Source organism: Macrobrachium nipponense, chromosome 25, assembly GCF_015104395.2.
Source record: "Macrobrachium nipponense isolate FS-2020 chromosome 25, ASM1510439v2, whole genome shotgun sequence".
Lineage (NCBI taxonomy): Eukaryota > Metazoa > Arthropoda > Malacostraca > Decapoda > Palaemonidae > Macrobrachium > Macrobrachium nipponense.
In genome coordinates this window covers 5,023,784-5,040,759 of record NC_087214.1, presented here as the reverse complement: position 1 = coordinate 5,040,759, position 16,976 = coordinate 5,023,784, and the positions used below count along the sequence as shown (strand labels likewise).

Here is a 16,976-nt window from a genome sequence, read left to right as displayed (position 1 = left end):
TTATATACATACTATATATAATATATATTATATATAATATATATTAATATATTATGTATATATATTAATGTATATATATTAATATTATATATATATATTATATTATATATTATATAATATATCGATATATATATATATATATATAGATATATATTACATATATATTATATATATATATATATATATAATATATATATATATATATATATATATATATATATATATATATATATATATATATATTCTTTCCAGACTAATAATGGGTACAGAATGTCTGAAACGATAATATCAATATTTAATGTGGAATGATTATCTAAGATTTGAATTTGCCAGGGAATACTTTCCTTTTTGCACCCACCTATTGAGATTGTGATGCATTAAAAAAGAAAGTATCTTCTTTCTCTGCATCGATGTTTCAGATAGCTTTCCTCCACCTGGCTTGGTCGAACACATTGTCCACCGACAACTGTTTGTCTCTCAGATTTTCTCTAGTTGCATCCATCCACCTTTTCTTCGGTCTCCCTCTTGCTCTCCCACCCTCAGGAGCCTTCATCTGCATTACTCTCCTCCCGACATTAATTAAGTCTCCTCCCTTATTCTCATCCCATGGCCAGACTACTGTAGTCTTCTTTCTAGGGTCTTCTTTGATAGTTTTACGACTTTAGTGGTTCCTCTTATTCTTTCTTTCTTGATCCTGTCCATTGTTGTTACTCCACACATCCACATGAGCAGTTTTTCTCTACTTCACCCAATTTTTCTTGGATTCTCTTTACCAGCCATGTTTCTGCTCCAAACACCAAAGCTGGTCTCACTACTGTCTTATATATGTGTGGGATGCTGCCACATACATCCATGCAAGAAATGGAATGAAGGGGTGACAAATTAAATCCATAGATTCTTTAAAATCTTGTAATGAAGATAAATAGACATCAAGACGACAGCAGCCGGAAGCAGGTCCGCGCTTGTCACTACAATGACCACTGGACAGTGACTGACTATGCATATGGCGGGAAATAAAGGCAGTGTTGACACATCTAATTACAATGTTGCCACGATGCATAATGAAATAGTGGTCTCACAGTATGTGCAATGGGAAATATACATGGAAACATAAATATATTTCTTCTATAGAATAATACAAAGCAAATGTACAAAATGTTCATAAACTGTACGTAATGTAATTAATATACAGCATAACATTAAATATCTATACACCTCCCTCCCCCTTTACGCTCGTAGCAGTGTCTCGAGCGGAACATTAATTCCTCTGAGCTAGTCGAGGTGAATGACGAGGGACATTGGAGGGTTCGAATGATGGCTCTCTTTCCTGGCCAGGGCAAGGGGACACAGGGACTTGGGGAGAGGTGTCATCACTCATATTAGCCACTGGGCGTAAATGTCTTCGGTTTCGAAACCATACACGACCACTTGGAAGGCGTACTTCATACTTTCTTGACATTCCGCGGCCCATCACGATGCCGACCTTGTCCCATCGAAGCGTCGTTGAGTCCTGTATCCTAACTCGTTGGCCGATGGTGAGCTTGGGTAGAGGGCGGGCATGAGAATTGTAAAGGCTCATGGCCTGGTCGGTTTGGGCAGCAGTGCGACGGTCATAATCTTCAGTCTTAGTTTGCCACTCCTCTGTGAATGATCTGGGGTGAGCCGGAACACAAGTGCCGAGAGGATGGCCATAGAGAATCTGCGCAGGGGAGCGTCCAGCGGGGTTCGGTGTATTCCGAAGCTCCAGCAGTCCTCTATCAAAGGCTTCACAATCTATGTTCCCGGATGGGGCAGTCTTGATGATAAGGTGTTTAACAGCTTTCACTGCAGCTTCTGCGTGTCCATTAGCCTGAGGGTAATGTGGAGAAGTGATGATGTGATGAACTCCCCAGCGGTCGGCAAATTGCTTGAAGTCGTGGCTGGAAAATGGGGGTCCTCCATCAGTTCGTAAGCGAAGTGGAACACCAACCTCGCGGAAGAAAACACAGAACATTCTTGTAACTCTGGCTGCAGTTGTGTCACGTCCACAGGGAACAACCACAGGCCAGCCTGAAAGTCTATCATCAATAACAAGGAGGATTTCCCTGCTACGTGGAAGAAGTCAGCTGACACACTTTCGAAGAGCCGGGATGGATGGTCGTCACACATGTAAGGTTCTTGTTGCTGACTAGGGAGAAGCTGTTGGCAGGCCTCACAGCTTTCTACTTTACTCTTGATATGTGCATTGATACCTGGCCAGAATACTGTCTGCATTGCACGACGTCGAGTAGCTTCAATCCCTCGATGGCTGTCGTGGAGTCGATCCAAGGTGCGTCTACGGAGGGCTGCAGGGATGATGATCCGGGGTCCATACAATACTAACTCTCCATCCGCGTAAAGGTTGTCCCGCAGCTTCCAATACGGGAGGGCGGAAGCGTGGAGATCATAGCGGTTGGTAAGAAAACCGTTGGAGACGTAGTGAACGAGACGACTGTAATCTTGATCCTGGGATGCGGCCGTGCGGATTTCTTGTAGAGACTTGTCTTCTTCGATGATGGGTCCTGTTGCCTGGTCGTCAGTGGAAGTGGCGGTGCTGGCAACGATACGCCTGACATGTGCAGTCGAAGTGGTGCACTCCTCTTCATCTTCAGGTGTGGGGCGACTGGTTGGGGAGCGAGACAGGGCGTCTGGTATGCAAAGTTTGTTTCCCTGCGCGCCATACTGCAGTGAAGATGTAGGGGGCCACTTTCATCTTGAGCGCTGAAGGCGTGGATTCTCAATAGCATCTAAAGTGTAGTGATTGAGAATTGGTATCAAGGGGCGATGGTCAGTCATTAAGGTGAAATGTTGAAGTCCAGACAAGTATAGGCGGCACTTAGCTATAGCCCAAGTGACTGCAAGTAGCTCCAGCTCTATGGTGGCGTAGCGAGTCTCTGTATCCGTAAGGAAACGAGAGCCACACTGGACGAGACGCATCTGACCTCGGCCGTTATCTTGAAGTAGGGCATAGCCGAGACCGTATAGGCGTGAGGCATCTGTTTGTAGAACCACAGGCGAGGCAGGATTGAAGGGTGCCAGGACAGGTGGTGAAGTCAGAGCTGTCTTGACTTTCTTAAATGCTCGGTCATGGTTTCGGGTGCGTCCAGACGAAGAATGAGCGTTTGGGGCTCATAAGTGGACGTAGGGGCTGTGCTGCTGCTGCAATGTCTGGAGTGAAGTCGGCAAGTTGATTGACGAGACCCATAAACGACCTGACGTCTGTGACATTGGACGGTGTCGGGAAGTCGCGTATAGCTGATACCTTGTCAGGGTCTGCTGCAATACCATCGGATGACAAGACATAACCGCAAAAGTTAACTTTAGGGGCGGCTACAGTAAATTTCTCCTTGTTGAGGGTGATGCCATACTGACGGCATCTGGTCAGCATTTGGTGCACGTGTTGTAGGTGGGAAGGGAGATCCTCGTCGGAAAGGAGGATGTCATCTACAACCTTCACACAGTTGGGAACACCTTGTAGTGCCATATCTCCACGGAGGCAGTATGCATCACCTGTTGCTGAAAATCCCATCGGGCCGCAACAGTGCTGGAACCTTCCATACGGAGTTATAAATGTAGTCAGGTGGCGGTCCTCTTCTGCCAACTCCATTTGCCAATAGCCATGCAGGGCATCCGCTGTGGTGAAGTACTTCGCAGTAGGAGAGATGTTGCGGACGGCATCATGGGGCGTAGGTGAAGGGTGTGTAGGGCGGGCTACTTGAGAATTTAGGTGGGTGTGATCAACAGTGATGTGCACACCTTTGTCCTTGGGTACCAAGACCATGGGATGGCACCATTCAGAGGGTTCATCGCCTGCTGGTCTGATGATTCCTTGTTGCACCAAGGAGTCAAGTTCTTCTTTCACTTGATCTCTGAGAGCAAACGGAATGGGCCTGGGTGTATGCACAGCGAATGGTGTAGCACCCGGTTTCAGGTGAATCCTCATCGGAGGGCCTGCCATTTTCTTTAGTGGCTGGGTTTGTAGATCCTTCTTGGATATGAGGACGTCGCTGAAGTGCCGAAGAAAATAGTCCTTAATAGCTGCGGGTGACGTCATGGCAGAGGCAGGAAACTGAGCGCATCTGTTGACATGTGTTACCTTGAGGATGGGCTTCGGGAATTCCAGCGACACTATGGCGAGAGCTCGGCAATGTTCACGGGAGAGGAGGGGAGTCTGGATATCCTCATGAACATGTATGGTTGCTGAGCAAGACTTGTTGCCAAGACGAAGTGTTGCCTGGAAACATCCTACAGCCGGTGTCATGGGGGATCCATCTGCTGTCACGACACCTGTCCTGGGTGGAGGTTCAAGCCTTGTCCGAGGTATGCGGAGTGCATCCAAATGTATGGTGCCAATCACTGTGATGTCTGCTCCTGTATCGGGGATTAGCTGGAGTTGTGCTGATATATCGCCAAATGACAGAGAGACAGTGACTGGTGTGGGGGACTCGCTACCCAAGTTATCACCCACAAAACGGCAGCTGGGATTTGACTTATTAGGAGGAGGTGAAGCTGTATACCCAGTCTGACTTTTCTTGGTCGACCTGCACATCTTCTCAAAATGTCCCTGTTTCTGGCAGGTCTTGCACTGAGCTTCCTTAGCAGGGCATTTCTGAGTGCGGGGCCAATGACCCGTGTGTCCGCAGTTATTGCACGATGCACCCGTGGCTGGGGCATTGTTCCCGGAACCCCCCAGGAATTGTGCTTGCGAGAGCAATATTGACAAGGGTCACTGTTAGGAGACTGGTGAGAATGTTGGTCAGGAGATCGATGAGAAGTCCTCTTCTGTAGACGCTGGTTCTTCTTGTAAGTAGATACTGCGTTGACCTGGCTAGGGGAAGATGCAATGGCTGATGCAGTCGCACGTGTAGATTCGTAGGAGCGGCAGCATGTCACGAACTCTGCGAGGGTAGATGAGGGTTGGAGGGGGATAAGGCGTTGTATTAACTCTTCGTCTCTCACACCCATCAAAATTACCATCTGCAGTTGCCGTTCGGTGCAGGAGGTGGGGTTGCCAGTGCATAAGTCCACTTCATCAGCGAGATCCTTGAGGCGTGCGTAGTAGTCTGCAAACGATTCTCCGACAGCCTGTTTGCAGGACAGCAATTCCCTGCGTCGTAAGGCTTCATTTCTGAGGCTGCGAAAGTGTTTTTGCAATGTATCCAACACCTCTGTAAGGGAAAGTGATGTGTTGGTGGGGATGCCCAGTGTATGCGTAAGCAGGCGCTGGACGTCCAGGGAGATGCAAGTTCTCAGGTGAATCAGCTGGGAAGTTTGATGTAACCTATCAAGTCCAACTAATGCTGCATAATCCTCAAAACGGAGTCTCCATTGGCGAAACGCTTGGTACATTGCATCTTGTTGCAGGAGAGGTGGGGGAGGTGGACCGTAGGCTTGCTAGAAACTGTAGGTATATTCTCTGAGAAGCCAGGGGGTGGGGAAACAGTTGTAACAGGAGGTGCAATCATGGGGTTAGTTTGCTGGGGTTGCGATGCCGCAATCTGTCCTGATAGCAAGGAGAAAAGAGACATGAACCGCTGGTTGTCTTCCTGTCTTGATTGCTCCATCTGTAGTCTGAAGTTCTGCTCCTCTTGTCGTCGTCGGTCTTGCTCTTGCATGCTGGAAGTCTGCAGAAAGTGTATAAGATGAAGTATGTCATTATTCTGGTCTCCTGTCCTATTGGGAGTCAGGGGAGGAGGGAGAGTGGTGCTGGTATCTTCATCAGCAGTGGGGAGGTGCACAGGTACCTCGTCTCTCATCAGACCCTGCGTTTGATCCTCGGCCTGATCCGCTGTCTGCTCCTCTGACTCATCTGCTGTCTGATCCATTAAATCAATTAGATTTTCCTCTTGTTGAGCCATGTCGTGTTCGGTGTCGTAAGAGAGCTTGAGATCAGTAGAATGCCAGAAAAATATCCAAGTCGCTGTATGTAAGCGAAAGAAAGCACTTTAGATATTTAAAAATTACAATGTTTGTCAGTGCGCTTGTGAAATAAGCGGCAGTCGGGTGGGGTGAGTGAGTGTTGCGAGCTAGCGACCAGAGGGGAGGCGGGAGGGGTGAGAGTGCCTCTAGGGGAGCGCCTCGGGCCTCAGTCACCATCGATGCATGACGAGGGGAGGATGTATGGTGGGGGCTCCCGAGAAAACAGGCGCTAGAGTTCAAATGTCCTGAACAAAGCTTGGCAAGGACACTCTAATATAATGCAACACAACACTATAGCACACTGTCACTCTAACCCTGCACTGCACAAACACTGTATCACTCTTGGAGACACTGTATCATTCTTGGAGACACTGTAGTAAACTGTCGTTGATATCTTGAGTCACTGTAAGGAATCCAATGTGCGAGACGAGAAGAAAGCGGCAATGGCGGTCGTCTTCTTGGAGTCCATAACGTGCGGTTACTCACTGCGCCATGTGTGGGATGCTGCCACATACATCCATGCAAGAAATGGAATGAAGGGGTGACAAATTAAATCCATAGATTCTTTAAAATCTTGTAATGAAGATAAATAGACATCAAGACGACAGCAGCCGGAAGCAGGTCCGCGCTTGTCACTACAATGACCACTGGACAGTGACTGACTATGCATATGGCGGGAAATAAAGGCAGTGTTGACACATCTAATTACAATGTTGCCACGATGCATAATGAAATAGTGGTCTCACAGTATGTGCAATGGGAAATATACATGGAAACATAAATATATTTCTTCTATAGAATAATACAAAGCAAATGTACAAAATGTTCATAAACTGTACGTAATGTAATTAATATACAGCATAACATTAAATATCTATACAATATACTCTTCCTTTAACCTTCATGTTGATTCTGCTGTCGCACAAGATACATGACATCGTTCTCTAAATTTTCCATCCAGCTTACACTTTGTGTGTTATTTCTACATCCAAATTTCCTTCATCAGCTACTGTTGAACCAAGATATTCAAATGTTTCTACTCTGTTCAACCTTGTTCCGTCCATACTAATCTCAGAGTCTTGATCTTTATTAAAACTTAGGTATTCAGTCTTCTTTCTATCTATCTATCTATCGAAGTACCGTGTCTTGGATGTTGGCGGTCATTTGCCTCCACCTCTCTCGGTCTCTAGCTACTTCTTGTATTAGTTGATTTACAGTGTAATCTCCATCCAAGTCTCCCACCAAGCTGTCCAAGTATTTTACTCTTTGTCTACCTCTCGCTCTCGTCCCCCCTACCCTTCCAGTAAGGCAAAAATGCTCTATCTTCTCACGTCTTATTATATGTCCAATAAAATTCATTTGTCTCTTCCTTATTCCTCTTACAAGGGCTCTCTGTGTTCCAATTCTTGCTAACACCTCCTCATTTGTCACTCTATCTGTCCATGATATTCTCAGTATTCTTCTATAAAACCACATCTCGGCTGCTGCATTCAACTTGGCTTTCAATTCCCTGGTGATTGTCCAGCTCGCTGATCCATACATGAGAGTGGACCACTCATATGTTTTCAGAGCTCTTGTTCTTGTTTGAGTTCCAATTCTGTTATTTTTCATTTCCTTCAAAGAGTTTTTAGCTATCAGATTCCTCCTCTCAATATCTTGTTTTGCTCTTGCATCGTGTGTTAGTAGACTGCCTAGGTAAACAAAACTGTTAGCTTGTTTTATACTTATGTTGTTTATCAGTATATTACAATTTGGTGGATCTTTATTCTTTGATGCAACTACAACTTCCGTTTTTCTAACATTAATTTTCAGTCCCAATTTTTCACTCTCCCTGTGAACTGTGTCTACTAATGATTGCAGTTTTCAGTTGTGTCCGGAATGATTACTGTATCATCTGCATATCTAATGTTATTAACATTTACTCCTCCGATCTTAATCCCTTCCATATCCTCTATACTTCTCAAGACGATCTCTCCATATATTGCAGACAGATCTGGTGATAATACACATCCTTGGCGAACTCCTCTCTTTATTTCCACCCATTCTGTTAAGTGTTGTCAATGCTGATTGACAACAGTATAAGTTGGTTATGAGTCGGATGTCCTTGCTATCTACTTTTATTCTTTGTAGTACTTGTATCAACTCAGTGTGCCTCACTCTATCAAATGCTTCTTTCTACTGATCTTTAATCCTCTGTCTTCCAGTAACTTCCTCCAGTGCTCTGTTGGTGCTGCATGACATGATGTCTCCAGCAATGAACATGCACTAGGGGGATTGATCTCTTATTCCATGAGATAGCACATCCATAATCAGGTCACAAAGATATGGACTTGAAGCAGATCCCTGATTTTAACCACTCTTACTAGTACTTCCCCCAATTTCAGTTTAAAACCAACACTGCTTCTAACCTGCATTTTTACTCCTTCATACATATATTGGAACAGCCTCACATAATCCTCCAGTGTTCCCTTTACTCACGTACACCTCCAGACCTCTTAGCCTGGGACTCTATCATGAGCCTTTTCCAGGTCTCTGAATACTATGTGCAGCACTCTCTGCCTTTCCCTTTGTTTTTCCATCACCTGTCGCATGGCAAACATTGCACCTGTCGTTCCCCTTCCTGTATACACATCTTTAAATAATGTACTCTTCATTTCGGGCAGCTTGTTACTAAAAATGCTAAAATGAATGTACATTGAACATTTTGCATAAAGCATGTTTGTACATTTGTATTAGTTCCTCACATGTGAAGAAATATCGTCAGTATGATAATTGCACCAAATTTTCAGAGCGATGCCAATATGGCGCAATTTTCATAAAGGAATTTGGAAGTTGTTTTAAGCTCATTATTGGAGAGATGACCTTCGAGGACGCAATGCCACGTTGTAAGCAGGACTTCATTACCATACATAATGTGAAAAGTGATGAAGATTTTCCAATATTGGCTTCATATTTCCTGGCTGGCATTTCAGGTAAGTAGTTTACAGTTGATTGGTAGAAAATGATGGAACATGCCTAGATATATCAAAGATTAATGAGAGTAGCTGTTTCAAATACATAGGAGCAATGAGACCCTATCAAGCTTCTCTTGCATTGGAATGGAGTAAAAGACTAAGAATGGTTGATCAAAGAATGCGTAGAATGAAAAAGAAAGCTTGAAAAATAAATAGATTTAATCTGCAGAATATAACTTTAACTAGAGTGTTTGAACTCGGATAACAGGATAAAGTTAAAAATGATAGCGTATGGAAATTTCATAAGTAGATGAGACAAAGGTGAGAGGGAGATGGAGGTGACCAACAAATGTCCTTTGTACAAATCCCGGCAGAATAGTATGAGCATCAGAAAAGTTAGAATACCCAGACTGGTCTGGATGAGAATTGGCAGACCTAAGTCTTTTGTCAAAGGTCAAGGGATGTTCAAAGTTTTCATGAGGCATTTGGTGTAATGAATCGTGGACGAGTGTTTGAATATAGATCTTATCCTCGTTCAACCTGTCACTATGTTACCTTTGGAGTCGTACCTAATCAGTTTTAATATTATGGCAATATGATATTTAGACTATGCTAAAGTTGTCAATATTATGATACATCTGATAAAAACCGACTGCTACTTGATAAAAATAAAAAGACTTTTTATGATTCCGTATGCAACACAGAACCAACAATATTTTCTCAAATTGAGCCATACGGAAGAGAGAAAGCAGAAAGCTAGTTAGTGTAAAATACTAAGCCTCTGAGAGTCATGAATTTCAATAATAAAGCATCTCCGGCCACTAAACACTACCTATTTAAAAATTTGAGATAGTACAACTAAATGTAATGCCACAGAACTAAAAGTACAAAGGCCCTTCAATATTATCTTACATTATTATCTTATTTAAATATTATCTTATTTAAAAATTTGAGATAGTACAACTAAATGTAATGCCACAGAACTAAAAGTACAAAGGCCCTTCAATATTATCTTACATCTCATCGCTTTTGCATCACTAAATGAAAGAAATATGATACAAAATAGCCATGAAATATCGTAAAATAAACACAACCTAAATACTCACCAACATTTCCAGATTATTCAGAATGCTGACAACTCAGCACTTGAATCCACAACAGATTTCTGAAAAAAAATTACCATTCTAAGGATAATTTGTTCATTGTGGGAAACAATTAAGACTGTTTTATACAAACAATCAAAACCTCTGAAGTGGACAAAATTGAGTGATCTCAGGTGAATGGACTTATAGTTTGGAGGGTTAGGTCTTTCCATGAGGCTCACTAGCTAGTGCCCTGCGTCTGTGAGAGCGAGATGAGGAAAGGAAGGGCACAAAGAAGTAGAGTACAGGTTACTGGGATCCTGGGGAATAGCTCTGGAAGGCCTCTGGATCAACGATCTCCAAGTGTTCAAGGTTATTAATCGCCAAGGCCTTGGGGTCATCGTTTGCATGGGTTCAGGGTCAGCGACTACAGTCTCTTGCTCTACGTCATTATTCTTTGAGAGATGGGACGTCTTAGTATCGCGAGGTTCCATTGATCAAGAAACCTTTCAGAGCTCCAGAAACCTTTGGTTTTCCTTATCCATCTGCGTTGTAGCCTTGCCTCTAAGGCCACTTCGGGTGATTTGTCATTAGTAGAAACTATTTCCATACGACCATTCTGAAGTGCATCCTCCCATTTCGGAATATTTCAGCAGGTAACTGAGTTGGGGTTATATATTTAGGTATGTTTAATTAGAATAAATTTTGGATCGATGGTAGCAACATTTACAGATACAAATAGAATATAGTTGACCAAAGAAACGTGCTCAGTGCTTGGAATATGGGTGAACCGACTATAGTATTCTTTTTTAAATGTTCTAGGAGGTTGTTCAGTTGTATTTTTACCAATTTGTTTGTACTTCTTATTTAATAACAATGTACTTTGATAACCATAGTAGTAGTAGTGTTAGTAGTTTGCGTTTTTGATAAAAATAGCTTATAATTGGGCAATATGACAAGGTAAAAGGTGATAAGGTAATTAACTTGCTTACTAGGAATTATTTATAATTAAGATTTCAGCTCCAATGGCAATCATGTTCATTGATACTTTTACAAAGCTAGTAGATTATATAAAAGTTATTATTATAATTATTATTATTATTATTATTATTATTATTATTATTATTATTATTATTATTATTGTACTTAGGAAGCAGACCCTCTCTCAAGCATACTTTATTAAAAGTAATGGCCTGTTTAAGTAGCAAGGAAAAAGCTGCTATTCGCAGAATACAGAAGAATCTCTATAAGCGTAACGCTGCTGAAGTAACCATTACTTTTAATAAGGAGGTATTATTATTATCATTATTATTAGGTTTATTATTATTATTATTATTATTATTATTATTATTATTATTATTATTATTATTATTATCATTATTATTATTATCATTATTATTATTATTATTATTTTTTTTTTTTTTTTTGCTCTATCACAGTCCTCCAATTCGACTGGGTGGTATTTATAGTGTGGGGTTCCAGGTTGCATCCTGCCTCCTTAGGAGTCCATCACTTTTCTTACTATGTGTGCCGTTTCTAGGATCACACTCTTCTGCATGAGTCCTGGAGCTACTTCAGCCTCTAGTTTTTCTAGATTCCTTTTCAGGGATCTTGGGATCGTGCCTAGTGCTCCTATGATTATGGGTACGATTTCCACTGGCATATCCCATATCCTTCTTATTTCTATTTTCAGATCTTGATACTTTCTTCTTGACTTTGTCAATCAACGTCACGTCTGGTCTGTTTGCACGTATCCACCCTATCCGTTCTGATACCATAGTTCCCAGAGGATCTTTACCTGATCGTTTTCTATCACTCCTTCAGGTTGGTGCTCGTACCACTTATTACTGCAAGGTAGCTGATATTTCTTGCACAGGCTCCAGTGGAGGGCTTTTGCCACTGAATCATGCCTCTTTTTGTACTGGTTCTGTGCAAGTGCCGGGCATTCACTTGCTATGTGGTTTATGGTTTCATTTTTCGTATTGCACTTCCTACATATGGGAGAGATGTTATTTCCGTCTATCGTTCTTTGAACATATCTGGTTCTTAGGGCCTGATCTTGTGCCGCTGTTATCATTCCTTCAGTTTCCTTCTTTAGCTCTCCCCTCTGTAGCCATTGCCAATTGTCATCGCTGGCTAGTTCTTTAGTCTGTCTCATGTATTGTCCGTGCATTGGTTTGTTGTGCCAGTCCTCTGTTCTTCTGTCTTTCTCCTATCTCTGTATATTTCTGGGTCTTCGTCTACTTTTATTAGTCCTTCTTCCCATGCACTCTTCAGCCACTCGTCTTCACTGGTTTTCCGATAATGCCCCAGTGCTCTGTTTTCGATGTTGACGCAGTCCTCTATACTTAGTAGTCCTCTCCCTCCTTCCTTTCGTGTTATGTATAGTCTGTCCGTATTTGCTCTTGGGTGTAGTGCTTTGTGTATTGTCATATGTTTCCTGGTTTTCTGATCTATGCTGCGGAGTTCTGCCTTCGTCCATTCCACTATTCCTGCGCTGTATCTGATTACTGGCACTGCCCATGTGTTTATAGCTTTTATCATATTTCCGGCGTTGAGTTTTGACTTGAGTATCGCCTTGAGTCTCTGCATATATTCTTTCCTGATCGTGTCCTTCATCTCTTGGTGTTTTATATCCCCTCCTTCCATTATTCCCAGGTATTTGTATCCTGTCTCATCTATGTGTTTGATGTTGCTCCCATCTGGTAGCTTTATCCCTTCAGTTCTCGTTACTTTGCCTTTTTGTATGTTGACTAAGGCGCATTTTTCTATTCCAAACTCCATCCTGATGTCCCCAGATACAATCCTTACAGTCTGGATTAGGGTATCTATTTCCTTGATGCTCTTACCATACAGCTTGATGTCGTCCATGAACATCAGATGGTTGATTCTGTTGCCTCTTTTCTTGAGTTGGTACCCGGCATCCATCTTCTGTAGTACTTTTGTCATGGGAATCATGGCTACTACGAAGAGTAGCGGGGACAGTGAGTCGCCCTGGAAGATCCCTCTCCTGATATTAACCTCTACTAGTCTTATTCCAGAGGTTGTAAGTATTGTATTCCAGTTGCGCATTGTATTTTTGAGGAAGCTGATGGTGTTTTCCTCTGCCCCATATATTTTCAGGCATTCTATTAGCCATGTGTGTGGTATCATGTCGAAGGCTTTCTTATAGTCTATCCATGTCATGCTTAGGTTGGTTTTCCTTCTCCTACTGTTCTTCATTACCATTTTGTCTATCAGGAGCTGGTCTTTTGTGCCCCTACACTTCCTTCTGCAGCCTTTCTGTTGGTGGGGGATGGTGTTTGTCTCCTCTACTATGAGATTCAGGGTCTCTGTAACACGGTTTTTTAGACTTTGCTCCTTGTCAAAGCATCGGATGTAGCTGAAAGTTGACATATGTATATTTTACAACCACACACAAATTTTGTCAGCATTATCATTAACCTAAACCCGATAGTTTTAATTTTCATAGAGTAAAAATGATCTAGCCGACGCCATGGCCAATGATTACGAGCCAAGAGTCGAAAAACATTCATTACGTAAGCAAGGTAAACAAACACCGTTTGACTAAATGTTGCCCCGCCCATCCACCAGACAGAAATGCTATCGGCTCTGAAACCCAAAGACTTTATGAATGGCGGAACGATACATAGATGTGGGTTGGGTATCAGTGCTAGCGTAGTAATACTACTGTAGCAGTAGTGCCGCAACAGTATAGCAGTATTATACATGAATTAAACGTTTAGACCAACTGCTGGGATCCTTGAGGATCATTTAGCACTTCTTACAACTACTCGAGAAATCAGTTTTTATAGCCAGAAGTTAAATTTTCTAATCCAACAATGCCCATGGTAGCCTTCAGTGTTATCCTTAATTATAACGAGGCGAAAGTGGGTGGAGCCTCATGAAGTCACCATTCTGACGATAATTATTGGTGAAGGTTTAAAGCCAATATACGGTACCGGATATTTTTTTTTCAGTAAATAGGTAGATAGCCAATAAATAAAAATTGCTTGACATTGGATATAGCAGTTATCAAATCAAGCTTGTCTACTATGTGGTAATTACCAACTAATCCCTACATCTTGTCAATCTGATTGTGACCTATAAAGTAGACTGTAATTTCTTTGGAAACTTATTTTGGGAGTTAGACTAATAATCGAAGTGGTTTTGTATTTATTAACATATTTTGTTGGTTTGTTCATTATGACAATTATCAGTGGGGAGGTTCCTGAGTTCAAAAAGGTGTACTGCTTTGCTTGTATTTAAATTTGTATGTCATTGTTGCCAGAGGTTTAGCCTTCGTTACGTATAGCCAATCATCCATCGAGAAAGAGGGAAGAAATGATGTCATAAGTTACGTAACGAGTGCGTTCGAAACCTTTTCTCTGAGTAAGTTGGCCCGTCTTCAAAAAAGGTCACTTTTACATTATAAGTACCAAATTTATTCAACCTGCGTAGTGCAGAATACACTCAAAATTTATGTGTTGATATAATATGTATTCTGAATAAGCATTTATATTTAGAAATGCATAGATAAAAAGTTTGTTATTGCGAAAAAACCGTGTTACAGAGGCCCTGAATCTCATAGTAGGTAGTTGTATAGCCTTTCACTGATGATACCTGTTAGTAACTTCCACATTATTGGTAGGCAGGTGATAGGCCTGTAGTTACTGGCTATATTTCCATTACTCTCGTCTTTTTGTACTGAGGATGTTCTTCCTGTGGTCATCCATTTGGGTGCTTGGTGATTTGAGATACAATGCTGGAGTTGTTCTGCTATTCGTGGGTGTAGGGCCTTGAAGTTTTTGAGCCAGTATCCATGGACTTCATCGGGACCTGGGGCTTTCCAGTTTGGCATTTTATTTAGTTGGTGTCTGACTGTGTCTGTCGTGATCTCTGTGAATCTTTGTTTTATTCTCCCTGTTTCTTCTTCCTTGACTTCCTGGAGCCATGTTGCATGTTTGTTGTGTGATACCGGATTGCTCCATAATGTTTCCCAGAGTCTCTTACTTGGTTCGGCTTCAGGAATTTCTGGGTGTTTGTCTTCCCTCTTAGTTGGCTGTACAGTCTTTTCTGGTTGGTTTCCGAATAGTTTTGTTCTGTTGTTATCCCTTATTCCTGTTCATGTACCGTTGGATCCTATGTGCTTTGGCCTTAAGCCTCTGTTTTACATCTTCTATTGTGTTGTTTAGTCCCCTCTCTTGTACTTTGTATTTCTCGTTGAGTTCCTCCCTTGTTTTCTTGCTTCTTAGCCTTTTTTCTGCCATCTCTTTCAGTTTACTGAAGTCAGATCTCATCACCATGATTTGCTTTTCCAGGCGCCTTTTCCAAGGAGGTTGCTGTTTTGGTTTCTGTTGGGTTGGTTGTGCTGGTGGTTTTGGTGTTCGAATCCCCATCAGTTCTGCTACTAATCTTGCTCCTGCATATGTCAAGTTATTTGTTTCTGTGATACTGGTGGTGTGTATTATGCCCATTATTTCATTGACCTCACTTGTTTTCTCCCTTAATTTCTTGGTGTTGTAGGCTATTATTATTATTATTATTATTATTATTATTATTATTATTATTATTATTATTATTATTATTATTATTATTGTCTTGATATTCAAGTTACCAAAGATTATGGTGTTCATTTGAAAGAAGATACAGATGACAACAGAAAATAGAGATAGAAGTGATCAGTTATTAGAAAGGAAAAAAGATGAAGTTAATAAAAAGTAGATAAAATAGAAATTATTTAGTAAAATCCAAGGTAAATTGTTTTAGGGCTGTAATGTACTGTATCTTCGCTTGAACCTTTGAGCCTTATAATTTAGAAGCAAACTGAGAAAAGCCATGAACGAAATAAACCTTAATCTGATAGGTAATATAGAAAACATCCATGTAATTGTTAACCTCGTGCCATTATTATGAAAGCGCTTCTCTAATCGACTAGCTATGTAAAATTATCCATGACCTTGATTGCAACTGGGACCTCAAACCTTTCAGTTGAAATAAAAAAGCAATAGAACTTATACATGAACTAAAGAAACACATTCCAAGCCTGTAATTCTCAACAGTGGGGTTACTTAGCCATTTAGGTCATGACCTTTGTCTTATGGAAAGGGTTTTTTTCAGATATGGCCTGGGTTGGACGTGCCGCAGCCTACAATGACTCTATCACGGGTACCTGCCTTGGTATGACCTCGACCAGTAACCCACCTAGGGCTAAGAGTCTGCAATGTGATTCCAAGCTCAGATATGCTGTTTGTGTTGCAAAGAAATACTATTAGTTTGAGCAATTGCCAAGATGTTACAAAGTTGTAAAACAAATTATTTTCTGCAAAAAAATATATTTGACCAATCTTCAAGGTTATTTTGAAATTGTAAACAATTTATCTGCAAGGGACATTTAGATTTGAGCAATCTCCAACTTGTATTCAAAGTTGAAGAAATAAAGTTTTATCATCAAGGGACTTTTAGATTTGACCAACCAATCTTCAAGGTGTTTTTAAAGTTGTATAAATAAAATTTGATCTGAAATTCCTATTATTATTGTTGTTATGGCTGTCCATCACAATCATCCTATTCAACAGTATGATTTTTATAGTATGGGGTTCTGGGTTCCATCCTGCCTCCTTAGGAGTCCATCACTTTTCTTAATTTGTTTTAGCATCTAGTTGGATATCCCATATCCTTCTTATTTCTATTTTCAAGTTGATACTATCAGTATTTACTATTTCTTTCTCATCTACTCGTGTCCCATGGTATTACGACATCGACGAGTGATACTTTCTTTATGACTTTGTCAATCAACATCATGTCTGGTCTACTGGCACCTATCACCCTATCTGTTCTGATACCATAGTCCCAGAGGATCATTGCCAGATTGTTTTCTATCTCTCCCCCCAAGTTTGGTATTTCATTCTAACCACATATCAGTCCAAAGTAGCCGATGTTTCTTGCCCAGGCTCCAGTGGAGGGCTTTTGCTACTGAATCACTGACTCTTTTTATACTGAT

The 16,976-nt window shown here is 41.4% G+C and overlaps 1 protein-coding gene across 3 annotated transcripts in view; it reads left to right on the top strand.

Moving 5' to 3' along the window:
* The window catches only part of LOC135199130 (polypyrimidine tract-binding protein 1-like), a 75,942-nt gene extending 59,171 nt beyond the window's left edge, over nt 1-16,771 (top strand). Inside the window, exons 8-9 of one of the 3 annotated variants that reach the window (XR_010310911.1) lie at nt 8,727-8,909; nt 16,094-16,768. The gene's annotated coding sequence lies outside the window, so the exon portion shown is untranslated. Of the gene's footprint in view, nt 1-8,726; nt 8,910-16,093 lie in introns of all 3 variants that reach the window. The other 2 variants (XR_010310912.1, XM_064227044.1) reach the window with 2 other exon arrangements.
* The last annotated feature ends 205 nt before the right edge of the window (nt 16,772-16,976 follow it).